This window comes from Miscanthus floridulus, chromosome 8 (assembly GCF_019320115.1).
Source record: "Miscanthus floridulus cultivar M001 chromosome 8, ASM1932011v1, whole genome shotgun sequence".
NCBI classification, from domain to species: domain Eukaryota; kingdom Viridiplantae; phylum Streptophyta; class Magnoliopsida; order Poales; family Poaceae; genus Miscanthus; species Miscanthus floridulus.
In genome coordinates this window covers 116,767,160-116,779,525 of record NC_089587.1, presented here as the reverse complement: position 1 = coordinate 116,779,525, position 12,366 = coordinate 116,767,160, and the positions used below count along the sequence as shown (strand labels likewise).

Below are 12,366 nucleotides of genomic sequence, written 5' to 3'. Positions count from 1 at the left end.
AGTCGTCGCCAACTTGCCAGTCAAGACTTCAATAGTTTTTTGGACCTGCACAAGATCCCTGTCAGCTCCATGCCTAATCAACTTGGCAAGCGCAAGTTCTTCTTCAGCACGAGTAATTACCTCCTTAGCCCTGTTGTTACTATTGCCAATAAGTATCTTCATTTCATCAATACCCTCCGAGAGCTTCTGCTTTTCAACTCGAAGAGCTAGACCAGGCACCAAAAAACAAGTCAGCAAAAAGGGAAATTTGAATACAAAAGGAAACAAAAAGAACCCGTGATACCATTGCACTCATTCTTCATGGCCTCCACATTCTTCAAGGCCTCCTAGACAGCAGCATCCCTCCGCTTTTCTGCCTCAACCACCCGGGCACAGAGAGCCTATTCCTCCTTTTGGTGCGTCTGACGCTCAGTCTCCATCTCAGCCCGATAGAGGTCAAGCTCTGTTTTTAGGGCACTAACCTCAGAAGACAACTTTTTCTCAGTTTCAGATGAGAAAAAGAAGCCGGCATGATCCCAAGAAAAAGACTGAACAAAAAGAGAGAGAGAAAAACAAGACATGAGAACAGAAGAAAGACAAACATCCAAAGAAAGAACTTCAGAAAACTTACCTGGAGTTTTTCCCCAAAAGAAGTCGCAAAGGTTGCCTAGGCAGCGGTCAGCTCTGACAACCGATGAGTGGCATCGAATTGTTGCACCACATCATCATCCAAACGATGACCACCAGCAGCAAGAGGAGCAGAGGGAGAAGCCGGCCGATGCAAAAAAAGGCAGGACCAGGACCGTATCCTAGGAAGCCCCGGCTACCCCCTCAGATGGAGCCACTACCACAGCCAGGGTCACCACAGCCAGGGTCACCCTTGGAGTCAGCAAATCCACAGTAGCATGATCACCAGGGAACCCTATCTCCCTCATAGCCACCTCACCGACCGTACATTCTGAGTCCCGAGACTCAGCACACAGGGGTGCACCAGAGGACTGACAAGAGGTCGACTGAGGGTTAAGGGAAGGCGAGGGTCTGCAAGATGATAAGGAACCTTGACAATAAGAATATGAATCAAAAAAGAGGAAAACAGAAGCAAAGAAACATAACCAGGATTCACTCACTTAGCTATCTTCTTCTTCATAAAACCCCCAAGACCAATAGAAGACCTTAGAGGGGGAACTATAGTAGTAAAAATATCACCACCACTCTGCGACAGGAGTGGCGTGGTTGGTACTAGAGCCCCAGAAGAACTCAAACTTGACGACCGCTTACTACAATAGAACAAGGCTAGAGTTAGAACAAAAAAGGTGTTCAACAACAGAAAAAACAATAAAACAACTCACCAGCGCATGAAAAGGGCCACATCATCATCCTCATCTACCTCACTCTCAAACAAGCCAACCACAGCGCCATCTGAAAAAAGAGAAAAGTACTCGGTTAAAGGCACAAACAAGCAACAAAAAGACAAAACGTATTAATATGCTCACCTAGGAGCACACTACCTATAACTTGAGTACCTGGACGAGTACTCGACTGGCGAGACTTCTTGGTACTAGACAAACCAGAAGAAGAACAACCACTCACCCCCTTTTTCTGACACTACGAGGAGCTCGAGGAACTGGACGAGGAACATACTCAACATATGCATCAAGAACTACAGAAGAAACACTAGGAAACATCGTGGTGGTTTGAAACTTACTGGTTAAAGATGTCCCAGCAAGACTCTCCCTAGTCTCCACCACGGCAGGGCGGTCATCAAGGGGGATCGGATCAACGAAGTTACGCCCCAATTCCTATAAAAGAGTAAAACAACCAGACGAGAAAGATTAAGCAAAAAGTGGAGACACCAAAGGAAATACTAAAAGTACTCGCATAAGAAAAAACAACTCACAGCAGGAGGCGGGATGTCAGCACAATACTTAGGGATAGCATACGGGATGACGCTTACTCCTTTCAACATCTTCTGAAGGCGCTCGAGCACCTCCTCATTAGTCAACTCAAGGACAGGGACCATACGAGAAGGGTCCTCCACCCTAGAGTACTCAAAACCATAATTCTCTTGCTCCTTTAGAGGTTGAACACGGCGGCAAAGAAAACTGGAAATGATCCCAAAGCCGGTCAAGCCTTGCTATTTCAGAGTACATATCCTCTCAAGAAACGGCTTGATTGCCTAGAGCTCATCCATCGTCAGGAGATTTTTATCCCATCGGTCATGAACCACAGGACTAGAACCAGAATGAATAGCAAGAGGAGGAATCATGTTGGTGGCATAAAACCAGTTGGCACGCCAATCCTTCACAGAATCAACTAAGTCATAATCAAAGAATTTACTCTTACGACCCTAACAAAACTGAATCCCATAGCCACCAAGAACATGGGTGTCATCGCTGCGGGGTTGGGGCTTCAGATGGAAGAAGTAACGAAAGAGAGAAAGAGAAGGAGGAATTCCAAGAAAAGTTTTACAAAGATGAACAAAAATAGAAAGATGAAGGACAGCATTGGGAGTGAAATGGTTCAAGCTAATCCCAAAATAACTGAGAAATAAATGAAGAAAAGCAGAAGCAGGAAGGCAAAGTCCAGCACGGATAAAGGAGACAAAAAGAACAATTTCACCAGGGCCTGGAGTTGGGACCCGATGCTCGCCTGGAGCTTTCCAATCAGCAAACTCCTTGCCCTAGATCAGACCATCACTGACAAGCTCACGCAACTAATCCTCAGTCGTAGTCGGAGCCGGCCAGATCTTCTGAGCAGCCCTCATGGCCATGAATTTTTGATTTTCAATCACAGAAAGCGATGCCTCCTCGTCTATAAAGGTTGCCTGGGACTTGCTCGCTGATTTCTTCCTACCCATATACTAGCGAAAGCAATAAAGCACTAAGAAAAGATGATGCCCAGACAGTGGCGCTCAGATGACGGTGACAATGGCGACGGCAGAGTTTTGAAGACTAGAGTTTCAAGGAAAAAGCAGGGCAGCAAAGAAAGAGAAGAAGAAAGGCCTTTAATAGATTTTTACAGCAATAAAAATACGGCCCACTAGGCCCATTTAAACACGGCATGAGAATGCAACGATCCATTTCCCAACACAACTGACACAGCTAAAATGACGGATGGCACACTTCTACACAAAGGTACAATTCAACGGGTAGATTTCAAACTTATCAATCCAGCACCACGGCAGAGTTATCATATTGCTACAAAAAGAACTCATCAACCATGAAGCGACAAAGGGTCACCTCACAAGGAACACAAGAACTCGAGAATCTCATAAACAACCAGGACATCAGCAGAAAAAAGAATGACAACTCAAAAGACAAGATTCTTTCCATTATAAATGGCTTCAAAAATACAAGATTACACATCTTACAAGACCCAACGAACTCGGTACTATGACGAGCAAGGTAGCAAAAAGGAACCCGGACACAACTGGGCTATGGAACGACTACGTGTTCCAAATTGCTACTCGGTAGAACAAACCGCACTTGGCTACAATGTTTTCTTCAAAGGACGAATGTAGTACATCCAAGGTGGAAGTCAGCAGCATGGTAGGACAACATGGACCAAGGAAGGCCTATAGGCATCTGTCTACCCAAGTCCAAAGTGATGCCAGATCAGGCATTGATCTACACTGGACAGTCATAGGGTAGGCAAGGGGGATCTACCCAGAACTATTAGATGAAGGAACATATCCCGCATCACAAGACTTCCTCCAACTACCGCCATGTACTTCCTGGTACAATGCCGCTGTGAGATTAGTCTACCTCTAATCCCTATCACAAGACTCCCTCTAGCTATGACAAGATATACAAGAACTACAGAATATGCCCGGGGGTTGCTCTACTTTAGAAACTATCATATTCATGACCACGGAAATTTCAGACCATGCAACAAAATACTCGATGAGTCAAAACAGCACACCAGGAGGGTATTTATAGACCAAAGAAGCGGTGCACATGGACCGGGAGCACCAACGGAGCAAACCTAACAAAGGACATAGTGAAAAGACGGAATTCAATGAAAGAGGACTCAGGCGTGAAGGAACAGTACTCAAGAACAAGCATATTTGGAAGAATATACCAACACTGTACAACTCATGAACAAACAGCATTTACACTCAACCACCACCATATAACTACATCTGATAACAGCAGACTACCAGAGAATATGCCAAGATCTAGTTCTTTTTGAATAAATAAATAAATAAAACCTAGATATATGCTCGGGGGCTGCAACAGGAGAGGTTTTCAGTTCTTTGAACAACTCAGATTCAAGACCCTCCACATCTTTGTTCCAAATAGCAAGAGGCTCGGGGGCTATACTCAGTGAGTGCACTTTTTCTTAAAAAAAAGCGCACATCACTCAGAAGAATTCTTCAAGACAGGAGTTTTCAAAAAACATAAGATTCAAGACCCTCCAACTTTTTGTTCCAAATAGCAAGAGGCTCGGGGGCTACACTCAGTGAGTGCACTTTTTTCTTTGAAAAAGTGCATGTCACCAAGAAGACTTCTTCAAGACAGACCACTTCAAGGCCTCAAGACAAAAAGAACCTGGACCGAGCTATATCCGAGTTCTTTTTGAAAAAGAACCCGGGTATATGCTCGAGAGCCTTTCGACGAAGAATCAGAGCAATTTTAAGACAAGACCCTCCAGCTCCTTGTTCCAAATAGCAAGAGGCTCAGGGGCTACACCCACATGGGAGTACTTTTTTCTTCAAAAAAGCACACACCACTCGAAGATCCCAAGAAGCGCTACATGGTTTCACTCAAGAAAGCACTCGGACGATGCTTGTTCCTGCTCGGCAAGACCTAGAGGAACAAGACAAGGCTTCCGGAGTTCAACCATGAAGTGCTCGGGGGCTTATCGATATGGGACCCACGGGATACACCGCAAGGAAGAGAGGAGATCTAGTTTGATTAGGATTCCTCCGATGTAATCCTAGTAGTAATACTATTCTGTAATCCTACTAGGAACTCTCATGGTAAACCGACTAGGACTCTGGCCTCCTGACTATATAAAGGAGGGCGGAGTTCTAGGAAGGAGAAGAGAGTTAGAGACCACTTGACAATCAATCCAACGCAAAGGCTAACGCCGAACTGGACGTAGGGCTATTACTCGATCATGGTCGAGGGCCCAAACCAGGATAAATCGACTGTCTCTCACGTTTACCGAGCTGTCGATGTTTCACCACCGATAGCCTACCATGGGGGTACCTGGGGCAGTTTGTTCGGGCTTCGGCGTATGCAGAACTCGACGGTAAACGCAAGAGACAGTCGATTTATCCTGGTTCGGGCCCTCGACCGTGATCGAGTAATAGCCCTACATCTAGTCGGTGTTAGCCTTTGCGTTAGATTGATTGTAAAGTGTTGTTTCTAACTCTCTTCTGCTCTCCTGATCTAAGGAGCCCTGCCCTCCTTTATATAGTCAGGAGGCCAGAGTCCTAGTCGGTTTATAATGTAGAGTCCTAGTAGGATTACAGGGTAATATTACTACTAGGATTACATGGGAGGAATCCTAATCAAACTAGATCTCCTCTCTTCCTTGCGGGGTATCCCATGGGTCTTGCAGCGACAAGCCCCCGAGCACTTCATGGTTGAACTCTAGAAACCTTATCTTGTTCCTCCAGGTCTTGCCAAGTAGGAACAAGCATCGCCCTAGTGCTTTCTGGAGTGAAAGCATGTAGCGCTTCTTGAGATCTTTGAGTGGTGTGTGCTTTTTTGAAGAAAAAGCACACCTAGCTAGGTGTAGCCCCTGAGCCTCTTGCTATTTGGAACAAGGAGCTGGAGGGTCTTGTCTTAAAAATGCTCTGATTCTTCGTTGAAGGGCTCCCGAGCATATACTCGGGTTCTTTATCAAAAAGAACTCGGATATAGCTCGGTCCGGGTTCTTTTTGTCTTGAGGCCTTGAAGTGGTCTATCTTGAAGAAGTCTTCTTGGTGATGTGTGCTTTTTCGAAGAAAAAAGTGCACTCACTGAGTGTAGCCCCCGAGCCTCTTGCTATTTGGAACAAAAAGTTGGAGAGTCTTGAATCTGAGTTGTTCAAAGAACTAAAAACCTCTTCTGAGGATATGTGGAATCTTGTAGACATTCTCAAGGGTGTATCCAAGTAACCCGCGAACTACAGTAGGCTATCCGTATACCATTGCAAGTCAACACAGTTGCGCCACCGAGTACTTCCATAATTAGCTTGCGTGCTTGATGTCTTCTTGCATGCCGTTGTATGTCCTGCCTCTTCCTTTGTTTCGCTTGAGTAATGAAGGTACATATAAATATGCACGTGCATCCTCATATTCGTGCTCATCTTGCTGACGCAAAATCTTCTCGTTCGACCATGATCCGATCTGAGTAAGGCAACCTAGATAATCTATCAAAAGGCTTTGGGTGGGCAGTCCCCTCATCGGAGACCCCGTATCACCCCCACCTTAGAATTTCTAAATCACCGCAACAAGGTCGACCTTAGCTATCGAGTAGTTGATCACCCCAACCGAGTAGTCGATCACCGTGGCCGAGTAGTCAGACGTCATGGTGACTTGTAGAGCAGCAACCGAGTAAGACAGCGCGGGGCGTGTGTCTCACCCAACGAAGTAGTGGCCAAGTAAGGCAGCCAGCGGTGGGCGAGCTCCTTATTTGATGACATGGTCCAGAAAATGGTTCCCTGCAAAGTAATCATACGAAAGTATGTAATAATTGATACACAAGATATCAAGTTGGAAGTATGTCCCAGTATTATAAAATGCATATTAAATTTTTTCGCGTCTTGCTCTTACTAGGCTATGTAATTTCCCTAGGTAGGTAGCATATTACATTTAAACACCTCTCGCACCTTTCCGGCGAGTAAGCTTCACGGATTAAGGCATCAGCAACCCATGTAAATTAACAACCATTAAGAGAAGACATTATAAAATGCATATTAAATTTTTTCACGTCTTGCTCTTACTAGGCTATGTAATTTCCCTAGGTAGGTAGCCTGTTATGTTTAAACACCTCTCGCACCTTTTCGGTGAGTAGGCTTCATGGATTAAGGCCTCAGCAACCTAGGTAAATCAACTGTAGTAGAGCCGCGGAGGCATATGGATAATATCCAGAGATATATGATGATTAAAGAATATTTGAAAAAATATTAAACTATGACTTAGCTTGATTGACGGCCACGTGGTAGAATCAGTGCGTGATCCTGACATTTTGCGCTCAGGAGACCCCAGTGGTTGTAGCCCCCGAGCATCAGCTTGCGAGTACTTGGACATGAGCTGTCGAGTAGTTGGTCACCGTAGCCAAAGTAGTCAGAAACTGTGACGAGTAGTCAGACAACTAGCTTGCTTCCAGCTCGGGATGCAGCCGGACAACTGGCTTGCCCCTGGCTCGGACAGCTTGATGTAGTCGTACCATGACCTGACTTCTTGAGGGAACTCTGAATGTACTTCGAGTTGTATTCTTGATAGGCCAAAGCCACGTTCCGGAGCCTTGTTGGAAAAGAACTCGGACTATTCTCGAAAGAACTCTGAATGCTTTCCAAGTTGAATTCTTGATAGGTTGAGGCCGCGTTCTGGAGCCCTGCCGGAAAAGAACTCGGACTATTCTCGAGAGAACTCTGAATGGTCGCGTTGTGAAGTCCTAACGGAAAAGAACTTGGACCAGCGTGGAAAATAGTTGGTCGTGAAATCTGAGTCGGATCAGACATCACAAGCCGCGCGAGTTCCCCGACGATTTGATCTACCATAGTTGCCGAAATAGCGAGGTCTTCATGGTGATCCGAATCTTCAAGGAGATGGCCTTGAAGCTTGTCGTTGTCGTCCGCCTCGTAGATCCATGAACCAAAGATGAAAGTTGATCCCATCGAGAAGATCATGTTGATGAGGTCCGTCGAGCTCTCGGATGCAAATTCTCCGAAAGCCCCTACCTAGTGCGCTAGCTGTCGATGTTTCACCACTAATAGCCTGCCACGGGGGTACCCGGGGCAGTTTGTTCGGGCTTTGGCGTATGCAGAACTCGACGGTAAACGCAAGAGACAGTCGATTTATCCTGATTCAGGCCCTCGACCGTGATCGAGTAATAGCCCTACGTCTAGTCGGTGTTACCCTTTGCGTTAGAATGATTGTAAAGTGTTGTCTCTAACTCTCTTCTGCTCTTCCGATCTAAGGAGCCCTGCCCTCCTTTATATAGTCAGGAGGCCAGAGTCCTAGTCGGTTTACAATGTAGAGTCCTAGTAGGATTACAGGGTAATATTACTACTAGGATTACATGGGAGGAATCATAATCAAACTAGATCTCCTCTCTTCCTTACGGGGTATCCTGTGGGTCCCGCATCAATAAATGTGAACCCTGGTTGGTAGTAAGGATGTGCGGGGAGCCAATGGCATGAGTCCAAGGGCAGACCAGGCCTGATCTTCCTAGCAAATTGGTTGAATCTCTGAGGGTGCGGCGCTGATCGGACCCGTGAAGTTGCTTCCTGAGTTGTACTAAAGGTGACATAAGACTACCTTGGCGCAGGTATGTTTGGGTTTGTGTTAGGAATAACTCCCCAGCGGGGTTAGAATCGATTTGAGTCATCGTCTCTCCCAGATAGTGAGAACTTGACTGAGCAGCGGCAACATAGCATTAATTGATGGAATTTGATGGTTATGATGAATATGGAAATGTTACACCAGCTATGGTTACTATTGCATGTTACTAAATGATATTCCACATGTTTGGCACCAGTTAGTTGTTAATCTAGAGATGAATAGCTATAATTAAATTGGTTACCGAATTATAAAATGTATAGCTCAACTAGTGACTTTTATGCAAAATTTTGTCAAGTTAGCTCCACTTATAAAGTCTTACATACTTCTTGGTGTCACTTTATTTCTGGTTTATGACGGGTAAGTCTAGCTGAGTACAGTCGAGTACTTAGGGTTTATCCCACCATGTTGCAGGTGAAGTTCTCGGTCTGCTGAAGATGGTGGCTAACCGCCGATAGGCTCGGTGACTCTATATTTATTTCTCATCTATATGCTTTTATCGGAGGATGTCACTTATGCTAGCAATGTATTTGGAACTTATATTATTGTAATCATTGGAAGCTATGTTGTTTTCACTAATCAGTTTTGGAATCCAAACTTGTACTATTATTTGTGAACCCATTTATAATATTATTTTCTCTATAACTCTGTGCATGTGATGTGTATTTGCTTAATCATACAATCTTAGTTATGATGTTGATTTACCGAGGTCCTTCATGACACTCGACGGACTACCGGGTTTATATAAGTGAAAGTATACGCGCGTCAACGTGTTATACGGGGACAGCCATACTTGATCTTGTATAAATTGGGTTATTCTGTCACACACTTCACCTAAGGTGAAGGATTTAAATTTTTTTACTTGAGCTCCTTACATCCTTCTAGCAATCCTCAACTTCGAGTTGGTCCGAGGTCGGACGACCAGTTGAACTGGTCAGACGTCCATTTAAACAGCTCGGCTCCTAGTTAAACTGGTCGGATGCTTTTCCTAATGATCGGCTACACGTCATACAGCTCGGACAAGCTCGATGCGGCATTGCTCAGTGGATATAAGATGCTCGGGGACAAGCTGTGGGGGTATAACCCCGTATACCCATAGGGCTGTACATGGGCTGAGCCGCCATGGGAGGCCCAACCCACCAGACAACACCCCAGTGGAGCACGGCATAGGTCAGCGTGCGTCGCAAGGCTACGTGAGGATCCTTGACGATCAAGGGCGATCTATTCGGATATGCTAAGATACCAATCTTTGTAAAGCTTATCATATAAACCGATCAGGGTTAGATACATAGAGTAGATTGCCGTAGGCATACTCCTCAGTAGAGTGTCGGCCGTATTTCGTCGACAGGGTGTTTGTTTCCACAAAGCTAAAGTTTAGACCATGTTTTGCCTTATTTGAATTCAGGGACTAAAGTTTAGAGGTGTCACATCACGTGTCACATGAGAATGTTACATAGGAGTGTTCCGATAGTAATAATAAAATAAATTACACAAATCCTAAGTAATCCGGGAGACAAATTTATTAAGCCTAATTAATCCATCATTAGCGCATATGGTACTGTAGCACCACATTGTCAAAACATGCACTAATTAGATTTAAAAAAAATCGCCTCGTAATTAGTCATCATCTTTATAATTAGTTATTTTTTAGTTTATATTTAATACTCTGTATACCATCCGATGTGACATGAACTAGAGTTTATCTGAGCTTGTCATCGTCCGTCTTTGAGCCTGCGTGCGTGTCACCTAGGAGTACTGCAGTGGCAGAATAAATTTGTACTATATCAGCGCCAGCGTTTTCCTTGTAAATATGTAGAAGAACTTGGTGTGCCAAGTGTTGCTATATTCTATATGGTCATGGCATGTAATGTACCAAGTGTTACTGAACTCCTGGGTATGCTCTTAATATTATATCTGTTGCTGTTTTGTGAAATGGAAACAAAGGAGCACTTTGTATTTTCCGAAAAGAAAAAGTCTACATTACCTCCCTCAACTCTCGCGAAAGTCCGCTTTTCCGCTCCAAACTTCAAAACTGGGCAAAATACCTCCCTCAATTTTTAAAACCATTCACCTTACCTCCCTGGCCTGTTATAAGTGGTTTTGAAGACGGTTTTGTCTTTTCCTTTTTTATTTATTTCGGCTGAATCTTTAAAAAATCATAGCAAATTACAAAAAAAATCATAAAATGGAAAATCTAATTTTATTCGACTTCACATGAGTAGATTTACACAATGAACATATAATATGATAAGCTTTAGTACAAACTTTTTGGTGTGGTTTTAGATCTATGTTTTTCTGGAATTAATTGGAATAATTCATAACTGCAGTTTCTATGGTCCAATTGTGGTGAAAATTTTTACGGTGGACTAATTATTGTATGCTTAAACTATAGTAAAAATTTCATATTCATTGTATCATGTATATCTTAGTTATAAAAATTGAGGTAAGATGAACGGTTTTAAAAATTGAGGAATGTGTTTTGCCCGGTTTTGAAGTTTAGGAAGGAAAATCGGACTTTCGCGAAAGTTGATGAAGGTAACATTGACTTTTTCCTTCGAAACGGTTAAATAGAGTTGTGCATATGTCAAACCAGAGTCTCCTCCCTCGACTCTGCTCGTCTCTCTCGTCCCGACGCAGCAAACTTTTGTGCCCGGTTCGCCTCGCCGCTACCAAGAGTGCCCTAGTTGAAGACGTCGCTCACCGGTGGAAGCACAGGTACTTCCTCCTGTTCCTCCTCTGCCACCGGCCACCCTCCGTCCGGTGAGCTCTCACCGGTGGAAGTCCGTCGATGCCCTTCACTCCGCCGCCGGCCACCCTCCGTCCGCACCGGTCATCATCTGATCTGCTCGTTCGTCTACTCTGTTCGCAAGTGTTTAGATTTTGTTTCATCTGCCGCAGATTGATAATACGTCAAACAACCGAATAGGCGATCACTCAACGAGCATGGAAAAAGATGACAAAGATACCGAACGTAGTGGTGGACAATTCGACACTGATGTACCAATGTCCAAAGTACCCGTGACAGGTGAGTTGCTGATTCAGTTTGGGCATGCATTTACTCAACCCTATTATAGCAATTACAATTGTGTTGTACTCTACAATCCTTTTTAAGTAGGGAACTTGCTTTTCAGATAGTACTTTCGAAGAGGACTTTGGCACCTCCAGTGATTCATGCCAAGGTGCCTGGAGTAATCTGAGTAAACAAGTTGTTTCGAATTTATCTGAAAGTGTTGTCTCGCTGGCTTCATTCAATGGTGAATAAACGAGCTTTCTACATTCGCCTTTGTTTTATAACCAGCTCTGAACATTGAAATATGATCTTGTGCAGGAGGTGAATTGAACTGTGCGTGCACAGGCATGATTGTCACTTACGCACAAGGTTTTGTAAACATCCTGACTTCAGCAGATCTGCTTAGATCTCGTCATGATTCCAATAATTTTGCTTCTAGTATGAGGGTTGGTGCTACCAATTTGGGGCCCATTTAGTTCGCCCAAATTCGGGCGAGGCATCCAGAATTGCACAGTGTTTCGGTCTTCTTGAACTAAACAGGCCTACAAACTTTGGACCGCCCAAATTCGGCCCATATTGTGTGGACGTAATACCCCCGCCGACGACCGCCCACATCCTCTCCCACTCATCCACACTCCTCAGCCACACTCCCAAACCCTAGCGCCGGCTCCCTCTCCCGCAGCGCCGCTCTCCCTCTCCCCCGCCGCTCCTCTCGCCACCTCCGCTCAAATCCACCGTTCCACCGCCAGATCCACCCCATTGTCGGTCGGATCGACTACGTCCAGTACCGGATCGACCATGCTGGACCCCGTCGTTGGCGATGGACGGCTTCAACGGCGAAGGGAACGGCTTGGAGTTCAATGTCGGCGCATCCGGCAAC

General features: G+C 44.8%; 1 long non-coding RNA gene across 1 annotated transcript; it reads left to right on the top strand.

Moving 5' to 3' along the window:
- The first annotated feature begins 11,385 nt into the window (after positions 1–11,385).
- LOC136476193 (uncharacterized) lies at positions 11,386–11,935 on the top strand. The gene is made up of 3 exons (XR_010763447.1): positions 11,386–11,501; positions 11,608–11,730; positions 11,805–11,935. It is a non-coding gene; the product is annotated as an uncharacterized lncRNA (long non-coding RNA).
- The last annotated feature ends 431 nt before the right edge of the window (positions 11,936–12,366 follow it).